At 47.8% G+C, this 15,544-nt stretch overlaps 1 long non-coding RNA gene across 2 annotated transcripts in view; it reads left to right on the top strand.

Moving 5' to 3' along the window:
- LOC129381875 (uncharacterized) overlaps positions 1-15,544 on the top strand; it is a 64,000-nt gene that overhangs the window by 31,572 nt on the left and 16,884 nt on the right. The window contains exons 4-5 of one of the 2 annotated variants that reach the window (XR_011890561.1): positions 9,606-9,638; positions 9,717-9,811. This is a non-coding gene — a long non-coding RNA (uncharacterized lncRNA). Of the gene's footprint in view, positions 1-9,605; positions 9,812-15,544 lie in introns of both variants that reach the window. The other variant, XR_011890560.1, reaches the window with a different exon arrangement.

The following is a 15,544-nucleotide window of genomic DNA, read 5'->3' as shown; positions in this document are numbered from 1 at the left end:
CCGGAGCACGGACTACTGCCCGAGCAGAGCGCAACGACCAACGCTAAGACAGAAGGCACCATCAGAGCTCCAGAATCGCCTGTCATGCAGCAACAACCTTGGTAGCCACCTGTCTTCCGTGGATCATTGGCTGAAGACGCAGATATGTGGCTGGAAACCTTCTAAAGAGTAGTCACACTGAATGACTTGAACAGCACGGACAACCTACGCCATGCCTATTTGTTTTTGTATGACTCTGTTCGGAAGTGGTTTGAGAATTGAGAGTGAACCTTAACGTCGTGGGAACTGTTCCGAAGCAGATTTCCTCAGGCCTTTACGAGTGTCATACAGAAAGAAATATGATGAACTGCTTCTATAACGTCTCACACAGCTACCTAACGAAAACGTCGCCATCTTCACTCAGGAGACGATCCGACTGTTTCACCATGTTGACCCTGAATAGCCGGAGGTAGAGAAAGTATGTTTCGTGAGGAGGCAGGTGAAGCGGACTGATGCACTACCCAGCAAAGACAATTCAAAAGACGCTGGAAATGCCCTTCAGACAACGCGATCGCCTAACGGTTGGGCCGAAGTACGATGTCCAAGCACTTGGCACGAACGACTTGCGCGTGACTATGCAAGAATTTGTGCGAGAGAAGCTGCAGAGGATGTTCTCAAGGTCGCAGGCTCAGGTTGCCTTGATCACTGACATCACTCGAGAGGAAATGCAGCGGTCATTGTGAGTTTCCAAAGTGCAGCTGGAATCCCCACAGCCCCTACCTACGCCGCCGTCGTCCACTCTCAAAGCAACCTCAGCGAGCACACCAGGGCTCCCTCACGCCACAGTTCTGTCGTCCACCACCACCACATCCAGCTGGAGCAACATTACCCAGCGAAACTGCCCAAGGAAGTTAGACTCCCGCTCTGCTACATCGGCAGAGAAGTGGGTCACGTCTACCGGTGGTGCACATACCGTGAAATGGGACTGCGAGGATTCCCCGTCAACGCGTCGCGCCCGCACCAAGGTTAAAGGCCTCGTCTTATCACCGAATACCTGTCTGTCGCTCAGTGGAGACGCCAACTACCTTGCCTTTCGCCATTAGCAGAACGCTACCTGCTGCTTCAGCGCCGGCCATACGCCAGCCGAGGCCCGGGCCAGCCCGTATGCCAATATCCGGAGAAATAAAGGCAGCAGCCAACTTTGGTGCGTTCGCTGTTCGTCAAAATGATGCAGATCCTCTGCCGTCAACGAAGATGGGGAAGTGGCATTTGCGGCGACGAGCAACGATACGCCGGCATCCGGATGAGTGCTGAGAGCAAAGAGAACGCCGACAAAAGACCTGCTTACACGACGTACTAGCAAGAAGTCCATCACGACGAAGCCGTGATCCGCCACCAAGGCCTAACTGCAACGCAAGGCAAAGAACCACACACCTCGACGGGATTCCCGATATCCACGAAGTCACAGTTCTAGTAGGCACAAAAGCCTTCTGCTGGGTCATGAGATGACCCTCCGCCACCCAGTTGAAAAAGGCTAAGACTGCGTGGCAAACCTTTCAAATTCGGACAGTTGGAGGACGCCTGATGATCCCGAGTAGAACTTCCACGGCGAGAATTCCCGTTCATCACAGGAACTAACCTGCCACACCTTTGTTATCCTGCAGCAGTGTGTTCACTAGAAGTAATTCTTGGTATTGACTTTCCGAACCAACACGGCGCAATTATCGACTTGAAGTCGAAGTCGATAACGCTACCAGAAAATCAAGCCACACCGCCGGCGAACTCTCGGAGTCAGGGTGCATTGAGTGTGTTCGAAGATCAAGTCTGCATGCTGCCTCGCTCCTGCATTGTCACTTGCATCTGCACCAATACACCCGCAGACGTAGAAGGCGCCATTGCGAGCGACCAATGTCCGCTGCTCGACCTTAAAATTTGCGGCGCTAGAGGGTTCGTTCGACTGCACGAAGCAAAAGCGAAAGTGAGGCTAACAAACTACAACTAGGAGTTCGAACACGTCAATAAGGGCCCGATTATTTCAGAAATCATGGAAGTTTCGAAACCCACCATTATTTTTGGTCCTCTCGGACTTTGCCCCATCTACTTCGACTTGCTTATTTGAGGAACCAGCTTTCGAAATAAATTGAAGGCTTCCAAGGTAAGTATAAGATAAGCTTCGAAGTCGTCTACTCCAGTACAAAGACTGCTTTGCAGCGTCATCAAAGATTCGACGGGCACCAGTTCCTAAGCAAGTATAATCTCTGAAGATTGCTCTCGGCCATTGGGTTAGAGCTCGTACCGAGTTTGAACATGGAAACTTGACACCATAAAACACGAAGTTGATAAAATGCTGCGGCATGAAATTATACAGCAGTAAAAAAGCACGTGGGTGCCCACTTCTGTCTTGGTGAGGAAGAAGGATTGCTGTCCTTACTTTGGCGTCAGTTACCATCGCCTGAGCAGGATCGCTAAGAACGACATATACGGCCTTCCCCGAATAGACCACACTAGAGCGACTCTGCGACACAAAATATTTTCCGTCGATGGATCTTAAGGGTGGCTACTCGCCAACCGAAATAGGCTAGAGTGACATATAAACAATCGCCCTCATTACGCCGGACAACCTCTTCGAATTCAAGGTCATGCCGTTTGGCCTTTCGTCAGGCACCCACAACATTTTAGCGCGTGATCGACATGGTCCTGGCAGGCATAAAGTGGCAGACGTGTCTCGGGCACTTAAGTGTTTTTAGGGTATTTAGGGTATATTAGGGTTTAGGCGTCTTGTAGGTTATTCTCTCGCATTATCGAGTAACTGACCCATATCACGAAATCAAAGGTCGAGGTTAAGTGGCAAGCGCCACAATAGCAAGAGTTCCGAGGGTGTAACCGCGCCTGCAGTCAGCATCAGTACTCGCCCACTTCAGCTTAAACATCATCATCATCATCATCATCATCATCAGCCTGATTACGCCCACTGCAGGGCAAAGGCCTCTCCCATACTTCTCCAACTACCCCGGTCATGTACTAATTGTGGCCATGTTGACCCTCCAAACTTCCTAATCTCATCTGCCCACCTAACTTTCTGTCGCCCCCTGCTACGCTTCCCTTCCCTCGGAATCCAGTCCGTAACCCTTAATGACCATCGGTTATCTTCCCTCCTCATTACATGTCCTGCCCATGCCCATTTCTTTTTCTTGATTTCAACTAAGATGTCATTAACGCGCGTTTGTTCCCTCACCCAATCTGCTCTTTTCTTATCCCTTAACGTTACACCTATCATTTTTCTTTCCATAGCTCGTTGCGTCGTCCTCAATTTAAGTAGAACCCTTTTCGTAAGCCTCCAGGTTTCTGCCCCGTACGTGAGTACTGGTAAGACACAGCTGTTATACACTTTTCTCTTGAGGGATAATGGCAACCTGCTGTTCATGATCTGCGAATGCCTGCCAAACGCACCCCAGCCCATTCTTATTCTTCTGATTATTTCACTCTCATGATCTGGATCAGCAGTCACTACCTGTCCTAAGTAGATGTATTCTCTTACCACTTCCAGTGCCTCGCTACCTATCGTAAACTGCTGTTCCCTTCCGAGACTGTTAAACATTACTTTAGTTTTCTGCAGATTCATTTTTAGTCCCACCCTTCTGCTCTGCCTCTCCAGATCAGTGAGCATGCATTGCAGTTGGTCCCCTGAGTTACTAAGCAAGGCAATATCGTCAGCGAAGCGCAAGTTACTAAGGTATTCTCCATTTACAATTATCCCCAATTCTTCCCAATCCAGGTCTCTGAATACCTCCTGTAAACACGCTGTGAATAGCATTGGAGAGATCGTATCTCCCTGCCTGACGCCTTTCTTTATTGGGATTTTGTTGCTTTCTTTATGGAGGAGTACAGTGGCTGTGGAGCCGCTATAGATATCTTTCAGTATTTTTACATACGGCTCGTCTACACCCTGATTCCGCAATGCCTCCATGACTGCTGAGGTTTCGACTGAATCAAACGCTTTCTCGTAATCAATGAAAGCTATATATAATGGTTGGTTATATTCCGCACATTTCTCTATCACCTGATTGATAGTGTGAATATGATCTATTGTTGAGTAGCCTTTACGGAATCCTGCCTGGTCCTTTGGTTGACGGAAGTCTAAGGTGTTCCGGATTCTATTTGCAATTACCTTAGTAAATACTTTGTAGGCAACGGACAGTAAGCTGATCGGTCTATAATTTTTCAAGTCTTTGGCGTCGCCTTTCTTATGGATTAGGATTATGTTAGCGTTCTTCCAAGATTCCGGTACGCTCGAGGTCTTGAGGCATTGCGTATAGAGGCTGGCCAGTTTTTCTAGAACAATCTGCCCACCATCCTTCAGCAAATCTGCTGTTACCTGATCCTCCCCAGCTGCCTTCCCCCTTTGCATAGCTCCCAAGGCTTTCTTTACTTCTTCCGGCGTTACTTCTGGGATATCGAATTCCTCTAGATTAAACGCCGATACGGAAATGCATACCGATGCAAGAAGTGTACGCTACCGCACCTGGCTATTCCAAAGATGAGACAAAGGGTCATAGATTACACTAGCGGCTCACTATCGAAAGTGGAAGCCAATTATTCTACGACAGAAAAAGAATACTTTTCTATCATTTGAGCACGCTCAAGCCTTAGATTGCAGGACTTTGATGTCAGCTTGGCCTACAAGACCGAACGAAAACACTATGATACCGAATGCCTGTCTCGCGTCCCACCAAGCCGCCACCGTAAGACGACCAATATGAGGACCTCTTCCTGGGGGCAATATGTGCCGACGACTTTGCTTAACAGCAGCGAACAGGCTCGGAGCTAAAAAGTCTTCTTATGTACCGGCAGCGTATTTCCAACTGCTCGTAGGTACAACGGGGCGTGGAACTTGCGGAGACGACGGACGTTTGCGCGCATGCGCGAATGAGAGCGGGTGCGAGAGAGGAAATGTGGGGAGTTTTGCTCCTTGAAAATACGACTCTGCCTAGGTACCACGGAGGAGTTTCTTGGCGCGTGGTGTATGCGCTTGTCCCTAGGCGTGCCGGCAGAAGTCGCGGGGCGCGGTTGTGCTGAACATAGCATCGCAAGTTGGCGCTCGACGCAATCATATTTAATCGATCATGTTTTTACTAATGAAAACAACGTGTCATTATTTCGCATTATTGGCGGCGCCTCCAGGACACCAAAGCGGCCACGGGGATATCAAAGCTAGAAGCCGGACTGGTCCGTGGGTTGGGGCTCGCAGAGGCCTGCGCATGCCAGGGGAGTATAAGATCGGCTGTCCGCTATCGCGGACAGCCAATGTTTTATGCGAGCACCCCCAAGCACGCTTCGGCCTCTGCGGCCCCAACCCACGGGCCGCCCAGCTTCCAGCTTTGATCCCCCCGCTACCGCTTGGGTGCCCCGGAGATCCTGCGCCGCCTGCTTTAATATAACCTCAGGTGCTCTCCTGAGGCCTCCGTTTGCCGGTTACATGTGCCCTCCTGGAGCAGTGCTTGTAAAGAATCCGATCTATCGTCACGACGAAAAAAGCGACCCGCGACTTATAAAACACCAGTCAGAACATTGTCCCTTCAGACACAGCGATCACCAAGCGGCGTCCGCGCCCACTGCCTCACCGCGCGGGCAGCCAGCGGCGGAGCGTATAAACCAACTCGACCGAACTCCGCAATGCCGGCATGTCTAGGGGACAAACGAACACAACGCGCTCTAAGAAACCTCCTCCGTAGTGCCTAGGCTGTCATATATTCAAGGAGCAAAAGCCCCCAGATCTTCTCTCTCGCGCCCGCTCTTACTCGCGCCTGCGCAGAAACGTCGAGCTCCGTCAAAAGTGGCACGCCCCGTTGTACCTACGAGCAATTCTAAATACGCGCACCGGCAAGGGAGGACCAATTCTTTTCCCAAGTGCGTTTAGACGTAGACTGCCTTCATTTTCGCTACTGAACCATGTCCTCGCAAAGAACCGCTTTTTCCCACCCCGCGAGAACTACCTTCTCGCACTCCGGTCAGGTGATGATCAGCTAGACAACCAGGCGCCTCACATTTCCTGTACGCTCGCAAGAATATGAATGAAGTATTTTGGCAGCGCCTGGCCTCAGCTGTCGCCCGTTACGTGAAGACATGCCAGGATTGGTTCTAACTCAAGACACCTGTAATAAGGCTAGCGGAAAAGCTACAACCGATCGAGTCTCCTTACCTTCCGTTCTGACCAATGGCGTTTGACCTATTGGGGTGATTTCCTGCATCAAGATTGGGAATAAGTGGATCGTCCTGGCTACCGACTACTTTGCCCATTACGCGTAAACGAAAGCTCTGCCTAAAGGTAGTGCGGCCGAAGTTGCTGAATTTTTCGTCGAAAATATCCTGCTAGGACATGGTGCCGCGAAAGCGCTCATCACCGACCGAGGAACGGCTTTGCAGCGAAGCTTACCCAATCGATTCAGCAATGCAGCCAGCCAAGCCACAGGAGGACAACGGCCTACCAACCTCGGACGAATGGCGTTACGGATACCCTCGCTGACATGCCAGCTATATACGTCGGCGTCGAGCTCAAGACGTTGGATGCCGTCCTTCTCTACTTAATTTTTGCATTCAGCATGGCAGTCCATGTCAAGCTGTTCACACAGATCACGCCGTTCAAGCTGGTTTACGGCAGGAGGCACACGACGAATGTCGATGCAATGCTGCCACACGTTACCCACGAAGAGAATCTCGATACCGCCGCCTGTTGGCAGTAGGCCGAAGAAGCACGACACCTGGCCTGCCTGCGCATCAGGAGCTAATAAAATACGTACAGCCGACACTACAATCTCCGATGATAGTACTGGGAATACCAGCCTGGTGACCGAATCTTGGTTTTCACCCTGATTCACCGTCGAGGACTTAGTGAAAAACTTTTGCGACGCTATTTAGAAGCTTAAAATATCGCCCCACGCACTGGCGCAGTGCACTACGAGACAGCATTGCAAGACAGTAAGGTCCTACGAGACAGCATTACGCAATCACAGCGGCGCTGCTCCCGACCTGCAAGTATTTCATGTTGTGCGGCTTAAGCCTTTCTACGCCAGTTAAGAAACTTCGGAAGATTGCTACCTTGTGATTTCGTTGTTTCTTATTCACTAGGGGTGCGTTAGTTTTTGGCTCTTGTGTTTGCAGCATTGGGACAATTCTTCCTTCGTTTTTCAATAGGATTTCTTTAATAAGAGATTTTTCAATAACTGATTTTTCAATAAGCTTATTTCAGTGTTGCATGTAAAAAAATATGCGGGTCCCACGCAGCGTCGTAATCGATGTATGTGAAGTTTTCTTTGTCGTTTCCTTTGATGGACGATAATTAGCGCTGATGGTGACGACGAATGTTTAATTTGTTTAACGTTTAGTCCATCACAAGACCGGTGACTTGACGGTAAACGTTACCTTGCGTGCACCACTGCTATTTGTCGTCGAAGTACACAGAACGCACAGGGCAAGCTTTAGCTTGATGCGTTGTTGTGCTCCATACTCCATAACATCTGAGAAGGTTGAGCCTATTCACTTCCTCCTCACTTCCATATCGTATCGTGGCAGAAGTATTAAACTCTAATTGAATTATGGAGCTGCGTACTGCAACGACAATCGTATTATAATGCGCGCCGTAGTGGTGGACTCCGGATTAATTTTGATGGTGTGGTATTTTTTAACGTGCCCCTAAATCTACGTTAACGAGCATGTTTTTTTATTTCAACGTCATCGCAATGCGGCTTCCGCGTTGGGGACCAAACCTACTTCCTCGAGCAATCACATGGCCACCAAGGTACCACGCTGGGCAAAGAGTTGATTTGATGTTACTCCGCTTCCGTAGCGTCACCTTTACCCTAGGGTATGCTTTATTGCTCCTCTACTCCTGCACGTCCAACGAAAGTTGCCAGCTTGACCAATTTGCGTTGCGTTTATTTTGAAGAAACAGCGGAAACGGCCCATACGTACTTTGAACTTAAACTTATCCCGTTTACCAGCAATCGTCTATAGTAGAAGCATTGGCTTGCCTCCTCATGTCACTTTTTTTCCTAACCTCATCCCCCCTTCCTTTTGTCCTTCCTTCTTTTGGAAGGGGGCAGTAACACGCGTACTTATTTATCCTTTCCTCCACGACTGCAACTCACCCACAATCAAAGTTATTGCTCAGCGCAAGACGCACCCTCTTTGTTTCGCGGTTACTCGAAAGTTATCGCTGATTCTATCTGTTTTGTATGTTCTCACCGAACCCTTTGAAATCGTTTATATGCGCGATACGGACTATGTAGCAGTTCGTGGAAGGCACCAGCAATGTCTTTTATGCCGGCGTCCACAATGATATTACTGTAACGGGTGTGACGTCAGCGCGAAAGCGTAAAATATTGTAGCCGGTATTGGCCTGTGTACCGAGACAATATGCCCTATCTTAGAACGGATGGTGGTGCCAGCCATGAGCGGCTAATTATTGAATCGTGAGAAGGAAGAGCGCCGACAGCGAGCGCTTGGGTGTTCTCAACAGCAGAGCCTCAAACGCGATGTAACCTATAGAGCAGGTGGTGCAGGCCTTCTGCTGAGTTGACGACGCAGTTTCCGCACACGATTTTTTCTTTCGCGTCCGATTAGGCTGTGACGGCTCGTCGCCTATGAAGTGCAGCTATAACATGTATCAGCAGTGCTTACACACCACCTACTGTTTCATTGCGACGGAAATAAATAAGTAAAATGATACGCTAAGTGGCACGGAAAAGACGTCGGCGGGCGAATCTCGCTTTGGTCTGGCGAGAGACAAGCCAACGCGAAGCAGAACGCCTTCGGGCGCTCGCGGTGCACGCTACGACCTCTGCCACTCGCAATACTGTAACTCAGTGTGTCTAAATTCAACTGGCTGCCCAAGACACTGCGTAGCCGGACAAAAATGCCCGTACCTTATCCGAAATCACTCGGCAGCAGGAAGCCGCTCGCCAACAGGGTGCCGTGCGCCAAGCAAACCTGCAACACAGTCGCCTACACGTAAATCGCGCGCCTTTCGCTGCAGCGCGCTGTGAGTTCACGCAGCAAGCATGCAACAGCTAGTCTTAGGACACGTATCACTTTCATGCTCAAGCTATTCCTATCAAACAGAGAGCAACCATATTGTTCTTCTTATGGGCACATGTTCACGTAATAAGCAGTTAGCATTGCTTGTGCAAACGTTTCGTTAGTGTATTGTTCTTCACATTCTCTACAAAGTGACGATATACACCCTGGGTCCGCACTCGTTTGTGATGCTAGTTGTTACACGGAGAAAAGCGATACAGTGGCTACGTATATATACGTATTCATGAATAGAAACAGAACCAAAAGGTACCAAGTTCTTGCAAACGTGAAAGATGGTGATTACGTAAATGTCACATTTTTTATTATAGTGAATGCTAGCTTAAGTAGAACAAAGCAAAAGTCATCTGCCAAGTATATAAAGCCTTCACGAACGTGCTTCCAGTAATTTAATGGGTTGGAGATTGTTGAAGATTTAGCTCTTCTAACGTAAAGCCCAGTTATCTCACGCTAACAGTGTCGGCGTGTCATGCACCTTTTTTGAGAAACGAACGTATTGTATATAGGAAAATGCTTTGTGTCTCTTTTGTCCGCAGAGGCCGTATATCCACAACTCGCTACCAGAGAAGGTCTGTCAAGCCCACTATCTGTTAAACGAGCGTATTTCTAATCAGGATATCTTTTCTGTTCTTTTTTTTTGTCCGCAGCAAGCGCACTTGACTGGGCCTACACGTTAGCTTTTATTTCATACTATGTAGGAAGTGGTCTTCTTTCGATTGGCCTGATATCGGGAGCTAATTCTGTAAGTACTGACTTCTTAATTAAAACAAATGTGGTGTGAACGATTCGAGTGGATTTTATTTGACTTCGTTTGTTACCACCCTGAAGGACTAAAGCAATAAAGAAGGGAGTAATGTAATTCGGAAGTGTAGTACAAGGATACAATTTCTGTCTATACGATGTCAGCTAATACTGAACGAGAACAAACAATATACAGTGGGGCGGCGATTTATCTGGAAAGACCATTCTAGTCCTGTGAGTTCCGTGTGATGTATAAGTACAGAATTTGTGCAAGATATGTGTTAATTCCGACCTTTACTATTACAAAAGACACATATGCTATTTACCAAAATCGTATATGATCGTGCGGATTTAAATGAGAACCACAAAACTTTCATAGGAGATCCGATAGAATCGTATAACAATATGGATGCCGGACATATTTGGCATAAGAGATTTTTCAATTAGGTTATTTCAGTGTTGTATGTAAAAAAATATGTGGGTCCCACGCAGCGCCGGAATCGATGTAAGTGAAGCTTTCTTTGTCGTTCCCTTTCATGGAAGATAACTGGTGCTTATGTTCACCAGGAATGTTTAAGAGCGGTGACTTGAGGGTAAACGTTACCATGCGGGCACCACTGCTATTTGTCTTCGTAGTACATAGAACGTGCAGGGCCAGCTTTTACTTGATGCTTTGTTTTGCGCCATACTTCGGAACCTCTGAGAAGGTTGAGCATATTTACTGCCTCATATGGCTTATCATATCGTGACAGAAGCATTACACTTTTATTGAATTATGGAGCTACGTACTGCAACCACAACCGGATTATGATGCACACCGTATAGGTGAACTCCGGATTAATTTTGACGGTGTGGTGTTCTTTAACGTGTCCCTGAATCGAAGTTAACGAAAGTTTTTTTCTATTTCGCCGTCATCCGAATGCGGCTGCCGCGTTGGGGGACAAGCCCGCTTTCTTGAGCAATGACATTGCCGCAAAGCTATCGCGGTGGGCACAGAGTTGATTTCAGGTGTGACCGCTTCCGTACTGTCACCTAGTCTCTAGGGTGGGCTTTAATGCTCCTCTGCTACTGCACGCACAGCGAAAGCTGTCCACTTGAGAAATTTGGGTTGTGTTTATTTTCAAGAAACAGCAGAAACGTACCATACGTACTTCGAACTTAAGTTTATCCCGTTAGCCAGCAACCGTCTAAAGTAGAAGCATTTGCTTGCCTTCTCACGTCACCTTTTTCTTAACCTCGCCTCCCCTTCCTTTTTTATGGGAACTGCGACCGAAGATTGGCGAGGCTGTTGTTCACGTCTTTGGCAAGTGCGTCGGATCTATCCATTTCCTGTCTCCTCTCCTCCCTCCTCTCTACCATTCTATCTAGCTTCCCTCTGGACCTGCGCGTTAGTCGAAAGGTAAGCATTGCAATTTCTGCAATGCATTTGCAGGCGGTCACGGTTAATTACGACTAGAGAAGGCTAATGTGGCTACGCCCATGGAGCAGCAGAGGATATTGTGCACGTTCGACGCGGTCCAAAGGTGAAAACTAGTTTCTCGCGTCTCCTTTCTTCTCCGCCGCACTCCTGTCATCTCTGCACACGCGTTGAAACCCCCCCCCCCCCCCCCCGACGCGGTGTACCAGACAGCAGCGACAGCAGTAGGAAAGTCGTAGGAAGACGCCAAGAAAGGTTCGCATGAAAAATACAAAACAGTGGGATAATTACATCGGAGCGTATGTAGAGTATGTTAATATATGTTGGTAGTTAAAAAGGCCTATAGTGTTTCCTGCATGATGCAATTTAGGGCATAGTTGTGGCACTAGGTGCTGTAATATTTCATAGCAACGAATTTCGCAGCGTTGATACAAGCACTATAAATTGTTGTAAGGGCTTTTAGAAAATATATTACATATAGAATTGCGATCTGCTATTGAGTTTGCATCAGTAACAGTAACTCCCGCGTTTCATTGCTTGTATACAACCATGCTGCTATGGTTCACATAAGGAATTCTTCTAGAGGGCTATGGCACTAACGTGCAATCATTTAACAGGTTATTATTGGCATACCTTCGTCCCGTAGAGCTATATTGTGATGCGTGTCTTAAAATGATTGTGTTACATGAAAACAGGCTTGGTGCTTATTTCAAAGTAAATGCAGCAACTGTTGGGACTGTTGGGTTATGGTGAAAAGAAACAAAAACTATGGATCGTTCGCTTTTTTTAATGAAAAACAAAGGGTGATTATATTTTTTTTCTAGTGAAACTAATTGTCAAATGCCCTAACAGTTCTGCATATTTGTTCTTATTGAGAGTAAATACATTATAAATTCACTTACCTCCATTGTGGCGGCGCGAGCGTCGTCCTCTACGCTCGACATAGTCTAGCTTCTGTGACCAAGCTTGTACGGAGGTTTTACACGGTCGTGTATACCTATAGAGGTACCAAAAATAACTCATCCTGAGCCGCCGATACATGATGTGCGTAGTGGAGCTTGTGCAGAGGTATAGTGAGAGTCCGGGCTCGTCAGCGAGCGTCATTATGTTGCAGAGCCATTCGGTGGCCGAGCCGCACCCCTCTCTTCCGGATATTTTTTTTTTTTTTTGTGCCTGCACCACAGCTTCTCTTGATGATATGCCCACAAAAAGGGGGTTAGTTTGCGATTGTTAGCGTCACCGATAGAGCTGAACAAAGCAAGTTATTTCTGGAAGAATGACAGGGGTCGTGAACAGTTATAAACAGACAAATTTATATGTAGAAATGCAGAAAAGTTAGTCTGGGCTAAAGCTAACTTTGACCTGCTACTTTGCACTGGGACAGGGTAATAAGGAAGGAAATGAGCGAGGATAATTAGGAGGAAGCATTTGTACCTCTTCCGTGGCTGACATCGCTTCAGCGAGCACCAGGTATGATCGTGCAATTTACATGCTGTGTGATCATTGCGAGCGTTCAGTAAATGTCATCGTGTCACGTCAGCGGTTCAGTCGCCGTGCTCAACACGCAGGGGAGACTTTGGGCAAGCACGCTGCTACATTACGAAGCCTGATTGGTGATCGCTGTTTTAGAAGTCTCAGTGATGCACTGGTAAGTGGCCAGCTGGTCTCAAAAACCACAAATCATCAGTTGCGTGAGCGATTACTTTTTGTAGAAATTTAATTAGCTCTGTCAGAAGCTCTCGCAATCACAAACCAGGGCGAGTCAAGAATTGACTCGCCCTGGTTTGAGTCAAGCATTGAGTCAAGAAATGTAAGAGTATGCAGCAGTTCAGCAGGGTTAAATGAGAAGCAAAGATTCGCCCGATCGTCGCAACCTGATCACGAGCATGTACGTGGTGACATGTACTAATGATGCGAGCGTCAAATACTAGGCGTCATGAAAATGCCAGCATAGTACCGTCACGGGACGATGGATCAGCTTTTGAACAACCCTGCGTGGAAGGCACGTAACCGCAAATATCGGCGCTATGGTGAGATTGGGCGCTTGGATTTTATGTGCAAGTGGTCTAAAATTAGCGACGAGGTTATACTTTTTGACAATGACGACGGCGGTAGTTCACAGAGCAGCGGAAAGACAATTTATCTAGTCAAGGGACGTAAAAACAGTATTCACGCATCCGTCGTCGTGGAAGGTCGGAAAATTTTGTTTTCTTGTTGATACCTGTCATATCCTGCTATCCTGGCCGAAAAACTGTACACACATTTCTTCGCGAGCACTTGCCTTCTGAATTCCAGCTCCGTGCCACTCTTCGACTATTGTAAATAAAGAGAGTCCAAGCATGCTTTTCTGCACCACCTGCTTTCCAAGACCGAAGTTATTCGATCCGTGTTTACAGTGTGTATGAAGGCACCGCTGTGCTGGTCCTATGTGCCTGGGCGGCTTTGCAGATGAATATCGAAGGTACATCGCTGCAGCGTGGTGGTACTGACATCTAACGCGCCCCAAGTACCACCTGATCTACGTTCAGACTAAGAAAATCTGTTCGCCATTAAACTTAAGGCTCACCATGGGATTCACACATAAAGTGAAAGTTCCTAAGTCTCTTCAGCCCGTTTCTAGGACTGTGCAACATGTGACGTTTACTATTCGCGAGCTAGTGGCAGCTGAATTGCACAAATTTGAAGCAGAATATATTATTGAGCGTGCTGACGCCTCCGAATAATCTTGTTCAATTTTTACTTGTTCAGAAGAACGATGGGTTAGTATGAATCTACGCCGACCTGAGAGAACCCAACAACGCTATATTTCTGTCTCTCTCCCCTTTCCGCTTGCGCAGACAGGGGAGAGAGACAGAGTCATGATTTGGCTACTTTCTTTACGCAGGAAGGACTATCTCAGTAAAAAAGCCTTTGTTTCGGCTTGGCTTCATCTCCATTAGCAGTTGAGAAGATGATGCGCCTGATAGTCAAAGGATACAAGGATAACTATATTGTCTATGGTCGTTCCAGCGGAGATCACCTCCCGAACCTCAGCGCCATTTTGCTACGCCTTTAGAAGGCGAGACTGAAACTCAGACAGAAGTGTGTCTTCCACATGGCAAAAGTGACGTTTCTTAGACATATTGTCTACGCCAAAGACCTCTTTCCACTAGCTTCATCTGTCGAAGCGATAAAGCAAGCTCCTGCGTCTTCGAACATTAATGAAGTCCCCTCTCTGCTTGTGCTTTCTGCATTTTATTCCAAGTACGCTCCCCAGTGTTCGGATCTTTTGGAGCCTTTAAGCGCATCGGTATTTCAGTCATTTGCTTGGAGATTAGCTGCTGAAGAGTGCTTCTCCCCTCCAAAATCACCACTGGTAACATGCAACGCGTTCAATTTCGTTGACCCGAACCTCACTGTGATTGTGAGGACTGATGCCTCTGTTTTACATTTGGCTCTGTACTGCAGCAAGAAACGTCGCTGTTTCGCCCGAAATGCCAAGCATGGATTGCGGTATCATGTGATAGACAACTATACAGAGAAAGGATGGTAATATTATCGGCCGTATCACTTTGTAAGGATTCGCTTACTGACTGAAATAACAAGCTTCAATTGGTATCGGCGCACATTGGCGAACGCGCACACTCGCTCTCAAAACACTGGAGGGAGCAAGCCCGGTAGCAGCAGCGGTCGAAGCGATCTTCGTGCTTTCTATCGTTTCAGCGCAAACTGAGGGGCAAGAAGAAAGTACATATGAGCGGTCTGGGGCTTGCTTTCAAGTCACGGCGCAGCTGCGCAAAATACGCAGTTGCTTGCGGAGTAGCAGCCGCCCCCGCCAGTCCTCGCTTGCCTCCCTTCCGCGCGAGAGACTGTGTTATCGCCCTTGAACTTTATACGGAACATCACGCCGACGCCGACGCTAAAAGTAAAATATGCGCCTGAAGTTCCCTATATGTGATAGTGCAATAAAATGACTTATCCCTAACGACGGTTACCCTTGCGTCCCACACTTTGAGCCCGCAAGAACGGAAATACTATGCAGGCGAACGAGAAGCCTGAGTGTGTGTTTTGGCCTGCGAGCTTTGGCATGTGTATCTTTGGGTTCGTCCCTTTGTCGTCTTAACTTAATACAAGGCCCTAGGCGCCTTGTTGTCAACAACAGGAAGCAGGCATTTGCGCATCTGACGTTGATCCACGCGCCTTCCCTGCCACAACTACACGCGTTTGTCCCTTTCTCTTTCTAGGACGCTTGTCAAGGCCTTTAGGAAATCATTCTAAAACAGCTGCCAGAGCGCCACCGAGGGCTCTCGTTTTTGACCTGGTCCTGACAGCGTCCTC

Source organism: Dermacentor andersoni, chromosome 10 (genome assembly GCF_023375885.2).
Source record: "Dermacentor andersoni chromosome 10, qqDerAnde1_hic_scaffold, whole genome shotgun sequence".
NCBI lineage: Eukaryota > Metazoa > Arthropoda > Arachnida > Ixodida > Ixodidae > Dermacentor > Dermacentor andersoni.
This window is presented reverse-complemented; position numbering and strand designations above follow the sequence as displayed.